Raw genomic sequence first — 13,317 nt, forward strand, 5'->3', positions numbered from 1 at the left:
AACCCCCCGGTTCTCCCACACCCCCCCGCACGCCCCTTCCTTTGCTTGCCCTCCGCTCCACTGAACTTTCCTACTCCCTTTCCTGTTAGGAAAAAAAAAAAAAGTCTCTCTCAGACCCTGCAGGAATGGGTGGCCACAGCTGAGCGTAGGAAGGCAGAGGGAACCCTACAACCCTCCCAGCTCCCCTGCGGCCTCAGTGCCCCTTCTTCCCCCTCTTCTTCTGCGTCCCTCCCTCCACCCCCCCATCCTCTCTCTTCTGCCATATCCCCCTTCCTCTCCTCCCCCTCCTTCCACATTCCCCTCTTCCCTTCCCCGTCTTCTGCTGCCATATTTCCCTTTCCCCCATTCCCTACCCCCTCCTTCAACCCCCCTGTTCTCCAACACCCCCCCACACGCACCTTCCTTTGCTTGCCCTCTGCTCCACTGAACTTTCCCCCATGCCCGTCAAGTCTTAACTTTAGCTTTTACCTTTTTGGAAAAAAAAAAGTTTTAAAAAAGAAAAGTTCTCCGAGGTTTCAAACGTTCCCCGTGGCTCTTGGTAAATTGCTGCCGCTCCCAGGGGAGGTGACCCCCTTTTCCCACTGCTTGGGGGCTGGCTCCTCAGCAGTCTCCCCCTTCTCTGCGCTGTTCCTTGGCTGCTGTGCAGGAGCACTGGTGCCAGTGGAGGGAGGGAGAAGGGAATGGGGAGGGGATGTGGGAGCAGTGGGTGGGGTCTCCACATTTACTGACCAATCCCCAGCTGTCTGGGAAAGGAGGCCAGAGAAAAAGAGGGAGTTAGTCCAACTGTCCAGGAGAAAAGATTGCAGGACCGCCTGTTCTGCCCCCTCCCTCCCCACTACCCCTTCTGCCTGGGTCGGCAGCATTTCACCCTCATCAAGAGAACAGCCTCGGAGAACGCCTGCGTCTAGTTGAGTCTGTCTATCAGGAAGCCATGGTTGGGTTGGTGGTCCCATGCCCCAGCCTGTATGTGCCGTGCGACAGCACTGCCCACAGGTGACTGGGTGTGGCCAGCAAGGCTAAGAATTGCTGTGTGATGCACACCTCACTAAGAACATGTCTGAGGGTGTCCCAGTCCTTGAGAGCTCTGAGATTCACCTCCCCCACTATACTTTTACTCCAGGATTGCCCCTGCCACACACATCCCCTTCTTACCAGCAAGGGATGGGGAGAGCTCCGGCTGGCTTGGAGGGAGGGTCCCATTAGTAGAATTGGGCAGGGTCTCTGGGTAGGGTTGGAAGGAAGGTCCTCTTAGGAGCACTGATCGGGGGGGGGGGGGCAGAGGGTTTCACTGGCAGCAGTGTGCAGGGTCAGGAAAGATGGTGTTACGAGCGGGATGTAGGCAATCTTGCCTAGAAGTCAGAGCAGGAGTCCAGGTTGGGGAACAAAGCCAAGAGTCTGCATGAGAGTCAACGGCCAGTTACCAGAGCTGGGGCCAAGTCAGAGTTGAGTCAGAAGTCAGAGCTAGGACTGGTAACTGATGGCTGGAGGTGAGGCATAAGGGCAGGAACAGGAGAAGAGACAAGGATCAAGCACAGAGCAGGAGCACCGTGGAAACAGTAGCAAAGGCAGGACGAAGCAGGAATCAGGAACAGGGTTGGATGCAAGAGGCAGGCACAAATAGGGTCCAATGTTGCCACAACAGGAAATCACCTTATCACGCAGACAAACTTCCTGTGCCTCCTTCTGGCTTAAAAAGTGTGGTTGGACCAATCGGTGGAGCCGGGGGATCCTCCACTCAGGGCCCCTGTGGGTGGTGCCTTGGCTGAGGCTATAGTCCTACTTGCTTCTCAGTCCACCAGGTTTTGACAGACCTTGGGAGGCCAGGACGTGGCAGCTGTCTGGGGTGGCCTAGGCCTGAGTTCAAGACCTGGGACATCACAGAGCGTCTCATTAGTGGTCCTGTGCAGGGTAAGGCTGGAGGGTCTCATTGGTGGCACTGTGTAGGGTGGGGATGGAGGATCCTATTGGGGGTACTGCATAGGGTTTCTGCACCTGTATGGATCATCTCCATGGTATCGCCAGGAGTTTGTCCCTTTACAGGAGTGTGGTGAAAAATCCTGCGGGAGGGAATGTTGCATTAATGTCATCATGAGGGGAGTCTCCTGGGAGAGGTAGGGCGGAGTGTCTGGTTGATAGGAGGTACAAGGTAGAGGTGGGATGAGATCCTGTGGCTGTGTGTGGGAGCTCTGGGCCAGAATGGAATGGAGGGTCCCACTGGTGGCACAATGTGGGGTCTTTGGGAGGAGGAGGAGAGATGGGGCTCTCTGGCACTGAGTAGGCCAGGCATGAAAAAATTGCTACATAGCTGCTAGCCAGAGGGAGAAATGTAAGATGGGAATGAAGCTCAGACCCTTGGCATCTCCACTTGGGTGCTGCTGAGATTATGCCAGGGTGCTGTCCCTGGACTCTGCTTGGGAAACTCCATCTTTGATATGGGCCTCTGTCTACAAAGTGTCTGATCAGTTTGAAGCTCTATCCTCTTCTAGCTCCTGGTAGGGGAAGATGTCTATCTCTTTTACACCCTCCAGAGCCTCTGCTGCTACCACTTCTCCACCCTTTCCTGGGCCTCTGCTCTTTGGTTCCCCTTTCCACATGACTAGCTCCAATGCATGAGTAGCTAGTGTGGCTTGGGGAAGTTAGGAGCTGTGTCACCTTCCAGAGTCTGCAGACTGCTCAGAATTCCTCTACAGCTGCTCTGAATTTTTCCAAGCAGCAGCATAAAATTGATAGGCTTCTGGGGAGTTTCACTGTTATGGCTGGTTTTGATGAAGTTTGGATAGGCTACTTGTGGCCCCATGTAATATCGTGGGCCAGGGATGGGATGGAGAGTCCTACTAATAGCACTGTGTGTGAGTACACGCTCACAGGCAGTGAGCCCTGCGTTAGTGGGGGAGGATAGCCTTGGGGCTAAAACACAGTGTGGAGAGTTAGATTCCATTCCTGGTTCTGCCACAGACCTGGGTAAATCAGCCTCAGTTTTCCCATCTGTAAAACAAGGATAATTTTTTCTGTCTCATGGGGGTGAGGGGAGATCAGATTCATTAGGGCAACATATTATTAACAAGCAAAGCCTGCGTTCCTGGAATACTTATTACTGGGATAGTAAACCTGCCAGCCCTATAGATTTGAGGGGTAGGAGGTGATGTCTGAAACACCCCTTTCTCCCTGGCAGAGGAGCTGCCCCACTAAAGGAAGCCATCTGAAGTGGGGAGAGGGGCAAGATAGGCCCTTTCATCAGATCTCATTCATCCCCAGAGGGTTCTGGGAATCCTATTCCCTGTCATGGTGCATCTCCTTCAGTCTGCATCTCTCCCAAGCTGGAGCCACTCAGCCAAATTTGGCTTTGGCTGGATGGGTACCTCCGCGCCTCCATTGTAGTTTCAAGGGCCCCCCACTCTCCCCAGTGCTGGCTGTGCTGGGGAGCACTGATTCCAGATGAGTGGCAATCATCCCTGCTTGGGAATGCAGAACAAATCTCTTCCAGATGGGGGTGGGGGCAACACTCTCCACAGGGAGGGGCTGCAGGGAGTCCACTCTCTCTTCCTCCTGCTCTCTGTCCCCTCCTCCACCACACTCTAAGCATCTCTGAGTTCCAGGGCAGCAGGATCCACTATGTTTCCAGGAAAGTGGGTGGAAATCCAGCTGGTAGTTTTGCAACCAACCAAACGACCAGGAATTGTGATTCTCATATCCCTTCAACTGAGCAGGGTTGGGTTGGGGTGCAACTGGTCTAGGAGACCTCCAAGGAACACGCAGGCTGCTGCAACCAGAGGTGCTGGCCATTCAGTGGGGTCACTCTGAATCAGAACTGAACCCAAGCCCAGCACAGTGGAAGGAGTGCTGTGCTGCGCTGTGGAAAGTGCCTTAAAAGGGAACCAGGATATTTGATGCCTGGCACAAGCACAGGGGTGTTAGCCCAGGTAGCCCCATTCCAAAGTGGGTAATTACTTACTTCATACAGTCCTCCCTCCACCTCTAGACACCTGGAAAATGGGGACATAATCCTTCCTTTCCTCTACCTTTGTCTGTCTTGCCTATTTAGACTGTAAGCTCTTTGGAGTGGGGACAGTCTCTCACTGTGATATGTGCAGCACCTAGCACAATGGAGCCCTGATCACCGCTGGCACCTCCAGGTACTCCTATAATACAAATAAATAATAATATTAATTAATAATCAATAGGCATTTCTACCCTGTCTCTCATTGTGATGTCCAAGTGACCCCACAGTTTCAGCAGGAGATGTCATTATTAGCTCTGATTTCTGTGGCATCGAAAGCATGGAAAAAAACAGGAGACACGATCCCTGCCCCAAGGAGTTTACAATCTAATGCACAGGTGAGGGGTGGGGATGCAATGAAAAGCCAAGTGACTGGGCAGCAGAACTCAGAGTGTGTCTTGCTAGATCCCCGTCTGACTTTGAGTTTTCGTTGCCCTACGTCTCCTCCCTCTCCTCGTGTCTGCCGTGTCCGCGCGCCTAGGATTTGGTGGAGGGGCTTGTTGCAAGATGGGCTTTGAAGGAGGCCAGGGTGCTGGGCCTGATCAGGAAGGAGATTCCAGTTATTCTTCTCTTCCCTGTCACAGAGAGCTGCTGGGGGCAGGATGGCTGCTGAAGCCCAGCGTAAGGGTAATTGCCTTTCAATGGCTGGGTATCCGCCTGCTCTCCATCCACAGTGCAGTCTGTAAAGTGCTTCGGGCTCCCGGCCACTGGAAGGTGCTCTCCAATGGTAGAGAAAAATTCATTCATTAGTGGCCTTTGGCCTCTCCGGGATGCCCCTTGTCTCTCCACCTGGTCTCCTTTCCTTCCTCCATGTCTGGCCAGTGGCCCTTCCCTGACCCACATCTGTGAGCCAAGGAGGGCTGTGGGTGTGTGCCAGGAGCCCACCTGTAGGTGACAATGGGCGTTGTGACAGTGCTCTCTGCATGGCCAGGGCTGGAGGGGATTTCCCTTCCCTGCGAGCGATGCCCTGTCTTTGGGCTTGCCGCTCTCGTTGGCTGCTTTGAGGGCAGGCCGTGCTGGGGGCTCCAGGGCTCCATCCACACAGAGGCGGAGTGGGGTCTCTGAGCGCTTGGGCCCTGAACGGTTATTTGGGAGGGAGGAAGAGAGATGGTGGGGGCAGGGGCAGGCATCTGGTTCAGCACACGAGAAGCAGATATCCTGTTGCTGCCCAGGCTCCTTGGCTCATGTTTCCTCATTAACTGGGAGCGCCGTTCATTTGCGGGCGACTTCCAGATGTTTCCATTCTCCTCGCAGCGGCTGTGAGGTCGCATACCACACGGTCTGGGAATAACTGCAGGCATCTGGGCAGAGACAGTCCCCTGCCACAAGTGGAGGGGAGGGGGCCTTCCTTCCCACACCCTGCCTAGGGTTATCCAGCTTCCTTCTCCCCCTGCCCCCGGGGCCAGTCTGTCAGGCCCTATCCTAAGCCTCTGGCACTGGGCACTTGCCCCCGCTCTGTGTGTCTCACTGAGTGACAGTAGGGCTTTTTTTTGTGTGGGGGAGAAGGTGACTTCTGACCTTCTACCCCCAACCCCCTCAGCTTCTAGATCACGGGGCCATTGAATAGCAGAAGCTAGAGAAATTCCAGGGCTTTATTCCCCCATCTTCCTCTTCCCAGTGATCGGAGTTTTTGGCCACGTTCCTCTTGTGGCCAGGGGGTTAGTGGGGGAGGAGGCGCCTTTCCCCTGGGAGTTGGGGAGAGACGCTGAGAGCTCAGGCATCGCTGTCTGCCAGATGCTAGGGGAGGGCTGAGTTCCCAGGCTCCCTCTCTCACTGTCCCCCCTCTCCCCCCAACCTTTATATCTCTGTCTCTTCCTCTCCCACCCGTCCTTCTTGCTTCCTACCAGCCCTGGTTGCATGGCGGAGGGGAATGTGCTGCAATGCTGGCGTGCCTGCTGTGGGGTCTGGGCATGGGTGTGGTGAGGGCAGAGGTGGGCTCAGAGGGCTGGAGGGAGTGGGGTGCAGAGGAAGGGGCAATGGAAAGCCCTGGGCAGGGGCACTCTCTGCTTGCCCCCTCTAGAGGGGAGAGTGGGGTTGTGTCCATGGGGTGCGGGACTGTACTTTAAACTAGAGACAGTAAGTGGAGATCAGGAACAGCTGCCGGGGGCCTGGAAACGCCTCTGGAATTCCAGGCGCCAGGAAAGGATTTTTTTCTTCGTCTTCTTCTCAGCTCCCCCCTCCCCCCAAATCCCTCTTAATTCTCCGGTTCCTGTTCACAGGCCCTTCGGGGGCCAGGAGGGGCAGAGGGGGACTCAGATATCAGCTTTCTTTCCTGCAGGAGCCTGTGTAGCAACAGAGCGAGGGGGGGGGCACTTCTGGGTCCACTTCCCCTCCCCTGAATGCATTCCCTGAGCAGAAGATTGGGGCGGTGGGGGGGTGTTGCACATCTGCAGGAGTTTAAAGGCTGTCTGTGCTGGCGGGAGGAGGGGGTGGGGGGACGGCTAGGGGGTCAGGGGGAGACTGCAAGGATAGGGGAGATGGGGAGAGAATGAGGGAGACTTGGGGAGGGGGAGATTAAGGGGCAGATGAGAGCGGGGAGAAGGAGACTGCCTGGGAGTGGGGAGGAAGGGGGAAAAGGGGAGACCAAGCCGGAAGACTGGAGGGGAGGAGAGAGGTAATGAAAGGGAGGTAGACTGTGGGGAAAGTGCCAGAAGGGAAGATGTGGGGTTGGCAGTGCGCGCCTGTAGGTAAGGCAGTGAGATGGAGGGGGGAGATGTGTGTGGGGATGGGCACGGGAGCAGAAGTGCAGGAGGCAGGAGAGGCTGGGAGGCAGGCAGCTACGGGGGACTGGACAGCTATTTTATCCTAATCGTTCTGCCTGTCCCTCCTGCTTGGGTATTTTTGGCGTGGGGAAGGGGGGAGGCAGCTAAAAATAGGGGTCTCCCCACCCACCTCCTGAGGCGGCGTCTGCCTGCCTGTGGGGATGCTGCAGGGTCTAGAGGAGAGGAGCAGGCCCGGTCTCCTCCCCGAACTGTCTGGCTCTGCCTTTGTTTGTGTCTCAGGTCTATGAGGACAGGAAGAGGCCGTGAGGCTGGGAAACAATGGCTCATTCTCCTGCAGTCGGTGCCTGCGGAGCAGCGATAGGGATGCGGGCAGGCGGCCAGTAGGCGGGCACTGCCTTTGACCGCCTCTCCGGCAGGCGGACACGGGCTGCGGTGGGGGGAAGGAGGGATGAACGAACAGCTGCCCTAGGGCCTTGTGCAACGCTGCGCTGGACCCCGCCGCCCCCAAGGGGCGCCCCCAAACCAGACAGTGTTCTGGGAGGGGCAAACAGCTCGTTACGACATACAGGGCCAGTCAGTGGCGCTCAAGAAAGTGCCTCAAGCGGGGCCGGGGCACATGGTGCCCCTTTCCCTGCACCTGCAGAAGGTGGGAAATGTAGTGAGAGGGGGAGAGGGAGCTCTCCTATGGGAATGGACCCAACAGGACTGTCTGTAAGGGGATGATAGAGCCTTATCCCCAAATTGTGCGCCCCCTAGTGTTACACAGGAGACCATTCCAGTCTGTGTAGACTCAGAGCTGACGACTCCACTCCCCTTGAGCTGTCCTGTACCCAACATCTACTGAGCGTGCCCCTGGCTGGAGCCATAGGCAAGTGTCCGTTCTTCTCTTCTGCTGAGTGGTGGCTCAGGTTCTTCTCCCTCCGATACAGCCTGGTCAGACTGCCCCCTGGGGAGGGCAGGGGGGTGGGTGGCACAATAAATTCTCTTCTAATGCCCAGTCCCGGGGACTCCTCTCCCCATGTGCACCCTAACCCCCAGCTTGGCATTTCCTTCTGGGCCTCACTGGGGTCCCCCAAGCTGGGCTGTGCCAGATCAGATCCCAGAGGCCTTAGCTGGAATGGCCAAATGGCCCCCAGCCATGGCAGGGGTGTGCAGCATATGTCCCTGGCAGCTCCTTTCAGGGCCTGACCTCATGAGGTTAAAAGGGTGCGGGGCTAGTGCCTGAGCCCGGAGAGAGGTTTGTAGACTTTGTGCAGGGGGGGAACCCCTCTCCACCCCTCCATGAGGTCTCTGACTGTGGGGCTGAATGCCGGCCAAGGCGCCTCTTGTTTACTTAGCTGGGAGCTGACACATCCAAGGTCTCTGCTGATTCCAGTTTCCCACGTGCAGCTTGCTGCTGCATTCCTGGGGAGAGTGGGAAGGGGTGGAGAGAGGAATGCAAGGGGGCTTCGATCAGGGCCCACCCCTTTGCTTCCTACACCAGACAGGCAGGGAGGAGCACCACAGCCCCTGGAGGTGGCACAGAGCACTGTGGGAGGGGGGATGGTACCTGTGGAGTGGTACCCTGGACCTGTGGAGCTGGGGGCTCAACTGAGCCCTGCCTTATGAGCTGAAGTTACTACAGCAAGGTGGGTTGGGCTGTGCTCGCTCCTTCCCGCTCAGGGTTAGTGCTCTGCCCTGCACTGCCATGTGAGAGACCCAGATCCCAGTCCAACTCTCGGGGTTCTGGGAGTCCTGTGGGCATTGGGCCTGGTGCCCAAAGAATTAACACACTGGGAGACCCAGGTTCCACCCACAGTCTTGTGTCTTACTCCCCAGGGCTGGGGCCCAGGCTAGTCTCACTCTGCAGGGGCTTGGCAGGGGCTGGGAGAAGCTGTGTGGGCCAGTACCTTCAGGGACAACGCTCCATGCTGCCATGCAGGAGACCCAGCTTCTGGTCCCAGTCCTGAATCCTTTGCCTGCGCCACGGTGCAGCGAGCCAAGGGTTAAAAGTTTTGGTCTGCGAGAGCCAAGGACAATCCAGCTCCAGCTTGGCAGCAGGAGGAAACGAGCCCCTCCCTTGAGGGCACCCTCTGCAGCTCCCCAGGCCCTGCCGTGCACGCCCTCCTCGGCAGCTGCCAGGCCTGGCACTGGCCCGGACGCCTTTGGTTTTGGGAGGGAACACCACAGAGCTTTTAAAAATAAGCCTGGGAGCAAATGAGGCTCTTTGGAGTCGACTCTGGCCCCGGGGCTGGAGAAGAGCCCTTGCCCTTTTGTGCAGCAACCTCTGTTCCTAAGGCGGAGCACCAAGTGAGGCTCGGGGCATGCTGCCCCCAGGGCTGGGGACAGCCATGGCCACATGCACTGTTGTAGGGCCCCCCCTTCTCCCCTAGGTCGCAGGGGGTGACAGAGACGGGCTGGGAGAGCCTGGGGTGACCTCCTTTCTCCCTGCATCTGTCTCACGTAGGCTCTTTTACACTGAGACATGCTCTGTGTCGAGAATAAGGGGCTTAGTCTCCCTCTGAAGCAGCCACGGGAAATGCAGAGACTGAGGTCGGGGCAGCCAACAGCCCTCCCCCCAGGAGGCCATGCACACAGAATACAGGGACTTGTTTAGCTCTGAAGGGGGGGGAGGGAGGGGAGGATCAGGCTCTTCCTGTTTATGTGACTAACGGACCCCCCAAAAGGGAGGGAGCCGGGGAGGAGCGCTCACAGCTCTTGGTCTGTCGGTATGTCTGTGGCTAGGAAGACAGACTGGGGCTTGCATCCCTGGGGTAGGGCTGCAGTCCTGCACTGCCGAGACTGGGCTTTGGTTTGTAAGGCCATGAACCCTGACTGTGCCAGCGAGTCTGGAGTTAGCTTGCCCAGGGCTGAGCATAGATCCTACTGGGGCAGGGAAGCTGGGGTTAGTTTCCCAGGGGCTGTGGCATAGATCGGACTGCGCCAGAGACTGGGGTTAGATTCCCAGGAGCTGAGCATAAATCCTCCCCATGCGGGGAATTTGGGGTTAGATTCTTGGGAGCCACACCGGGGGCTGGGGCTTTGATTTGTCTCGTTTTGTTTGTCTGTGCTGAATGCGATCTTGTCTCTGTCCTTGGCTGGTGTTGGTCTCTGTGGGATGGCCGGGGGGGGTGGATAGATTGGCTCCGGACACAGGAATGAGAAGCCTTGGGAATGGTCAGGAATGTGGGAGTAGAATCTTTAAAGGAATTGTACAAATAACAGCGAGTTAGCAATGAGGACGCCAAAGCTAAGCTTCTGCGGCCGACAGAAGAGCTTCAAGAACCCCCGCATTATCTAGGGTCACTTCCCAAGGGCCAGTTGGGAGGGGGCCTGAGAAGATGGATGTAAGGGGTGAAATCACTGGCTTATCCCCTTGAAAGACCTGAGCCCCAATTCTGGCTTATGTCAGCAGTGTAATGAGTTTGATGGGTCTCAGCCTAGGGCTCCAAAAGTTGCCACACAGTCCTGTGGAGGGGCCTAGAGATAGCAAGGGATGCTGGTCAGGAGTGGGTGAATTTGCACATGCAGAGCCCAAGGCTGGAATAACAGGGGGCTTTGCAGGTCAGGAGTGAGAGGCACTGGCAGACTCTTGCACAGCACTAGGCTGCACTTTCCAGCCCTGGCTTTCATGAGCAATCCAAATTCTTCCCTTCGAAGATCAAAAGCTATTGCACCAGCCGTTGCTTGCCACAGGCTTTCCCCTTTTTGCCTACAGCTCCATGAACTCCCCATGCCACTTAGCGGCAAGCCAGCCAACATCCCTGCGGGACACTCCCTCCTCCCTTCCCTGTCCGCGTGCATGGCAGAGTGAGGGTGACACCACCCTGTGGCTCGGTGGTGGCAGTGCAGATGTTTATTGTGTAGGCTCCCTTTGATCTCTTCAGAGAGAGCAGGTTGGGGTCCGCCCCATTGCTAATTGCAGACAGTGCCTTACCTCCTAGGCAGGAGATTTGGCTTTACCCCATCTGTATCATGGGTAGTTTGAGCTCTGGCACAAAGAGGGCAGGTCGCTCTCCCCTTTGTGCCTTTCCGGGTGTGCCATAGCGGAGTCTTGATACTCCTGTCCTCCCCTGAAGCTGCATCTCCCACCTCTCTAGGGTGACCAGATTTTCCAAGTGCAAAAACATAGCCCATGCTACAGGGAGGTGGGGGTGGGAGGGCACCTGGGTGAGAATTCAGGTGGGGATCAGCAAGGTACATGTGGGAGGGTTGGGCAGCTTTGGGAGAGTGGATGGGTGCCTGCTTCTTCCTCTTCTCCTGTAGCAGCACAGCAGGGCTAGGTGTGTCTCTGACGTGGGTTTACCAGCCTCTCTGCTCAGACCCTGGGCTTGCAGCCCTAAACTCTTGAGGGAAACATGCTATAGGTTGTAATGGGCATGTATAAAATACCGTCCTCTTCTGGATGGGCTGCCTGACCTGCTCAGGTGCTGTGATCACGTCACCCTCTAGTGGCTGCAACTTGTGGCAGCTATAGCCTCTGCTGTGACTACAGTTAACAGAGACTCTCCTGCCAGACGCCTGTGTGTTCGGGGAGCAGGACACCAGGAGCAACGTCTCCTCTTATGATCATGAGACCAGGGGCTAACTGTGGGATCTTCAATGGCCCCACGTATACATTTAGCAAGATACATTTCCACAGCCGTAGAACTTATATTAGCAAATTCCTTTTTCAGCAAATTGAATTTTTTTGTTAACACTAAAAGAACAGGAGTACTTGTGGCACCTTAGAGACGAACAAATTTGTTAACACTGTGACACTCGAGCAAGATTTGGGAGCATTTATACGAGGGCTTTGTGCAACCGGTGTGTCCAGTTTCACCACCAATCTCAAAACGGCACCAGCGGGTCATGAACCTGTCTTGAGTGGCCATGAGCAGGAGTTTGCATTAGAGGGACTGACAAAAACCTTGGGAGCCAGATCTCCAAAAGCTGAGATCTGACACACCATGTGAGGAGGCTGAGTTACTGGTTATCTTCTCTAGTCATACTTGCACCTGTACCCAGAGCTATGGGATAGTCTGATGTGGGGGTTCCCTCAGTGAGTCCTGGTGAAGCCGTTCCACTGTGGACAGAGGTGAAAGTAAGCTGGCACGGTATGGTACGGCGTACCGGCAAGAGCCAGTACGCCATGCTGGACTGGACTGGCTTCCCCAGGCTGGTGATTTAAAGGGCCTGGGGCTCCCTGCAATGGCCGGAGCCCCAGGCCCTTTAAATCGCCTCCCAAGCCCCACTGCCAGAGCCCTGGGTTAGCGGCGGCAGGGCTCCGGCGGTAATTTAAAGGGCCCAGGGCTCCGGCCGCTGCAGGGAGCCCCGGGCCCCCGATGGACGCTACTCTGGGGTTCCGGCAGCGGGGCTTGGGTGGCACTTTAAAGGGCCTGGGGCTCCCCGCAGCGGCCTGAGCCCCGGGCCCTTTAAAGTGCTGCCCGAGCCCCGCTGCACCTCCATTGGGGCTCAGCTCTCAGCCATTAAGTTAGGCTGAGGCTTGATCTGTACTCAGATGAAACTCCACCAAATAAAACCTAGCTATCTTCAGGCAGTGGTGTCAGTTGCTCAGTAGGCAGTGCTCTTCCCTCACACTAGGTATTGACCCAGTGCCCGAGCAGAGCCTTGAAATGGGGAGATGCTGTTCTGCTGGAGGTGCTGTCTTTCAGCCAAGATGGAAAGCTGACACTCTGACTGCTGAAGTCAAGGGGAAGAAGGAAGGTGCTGTGCCTTGGAAAAAGTATTTACAGGCCTGAGTGTAAGGCCTGTGGACACTAGCGTCCTGGAAGGGATGGGACTAAGTGTGGCTTAGGCCTAGTCTTCACTTACCGGCTGGTCCGGCGGCACGCCATCGATGTTCTGGGATCGATCCCGGAAGTGCTCACAGTCGGCGCCGGTACTCCAGCTCGCCGAGAGGAGTACGCGGTGTCGACGGGGGGAGACTTCCGGCCGCGTCTGGACCGCGGTAAGTTCGGACTAAGGTACTTCGAATTCAGCTACGTTATTAACGTAGCTGAATTTGCGTACCTTAGTCCGAAGTCCGGACTAAGTGGGGACCAGGCCTTAGCTGGAGTGGAGGGCTGAGTGACCAAAGCAACTGAAAGGTGTTGGTGGCTGGGTGGAGTTCAGGAAGACCAAGGGGAAATGAAAGCAGAGGTGCTCCGCTGCCCTACTGTGTTGTAAGGAGGTGCTTGAGACCAGAGAGTTTTGTAACACACACTTATTAATCAAATATATCAGAATATATTCTTTCTTCCACCTCTAGTCTGCCCGCCTGTTATGAGCTGGGCATACCAACCTCTTGTACTCTGTCTTACCTTCAATTTGCAGGCTGGAGACCTGACTTGACCTTCCTGCAGTCCCACTCTGCTGCTGCTGCTATGGGCAAGTGGCCATACCCTTCCTTAAATGTCCAGAGATTACATCCTAGGCCACCCACCATCCAGCAATGAGCTAGAGAGCCAAGGCTGCTTTCTCTGTGTATGGACTAGTAACCACAGTGTATCCCTCTCATTCACCCTCCCAGTGTGGCTTTGAGACTCCCTCCCTCTGGATATGGGTCCGATATGTCCCTTTCTCCCATTCATTCTACACGGATTGGCTGCAGACACCAGAGAACCCTATTCCGAGAGA

At 56.2% G+C, this 13,317-nt stretch overlaps 1 protein-coding gene across 2 annotated transcripts in view; it reads right to left on the reverse strand.

Moving 5' to 3' along the window:
• CDC42EP1 (CDC42 effector protein 1) overlaps positions 1–680 on the reverse strand; it is a 10,195-nt gene extending 9,515 nt beyond the window's left edge. For both annotated transcript variants that reach the window (XM_034777087.1, XM_034777084.1), the window contains exon 1: positions 469–680. The gene's annotated coding sequence lies outside the window, so the exon portion shown is untranslated. The remainder of the gene's footprint in view (positions 1–468) is intronic.
• Positions 681–13,317: the final 12,637 nt, after the last annotated feature.

This window comes from Trachemys scripta, chromosome 1 (assembly GCF_013100865.1).
Source record: "Trachemys scripta elegans isolate TJP31775 chromosome 1, CAS_Tse_1.0, whole genome shotgun sequence".
Lineage (NCBI taxonomy): Eukaryota > Metazoa > Chordata > Testudines > Emydidae > Trachemys > Trachemys scripta.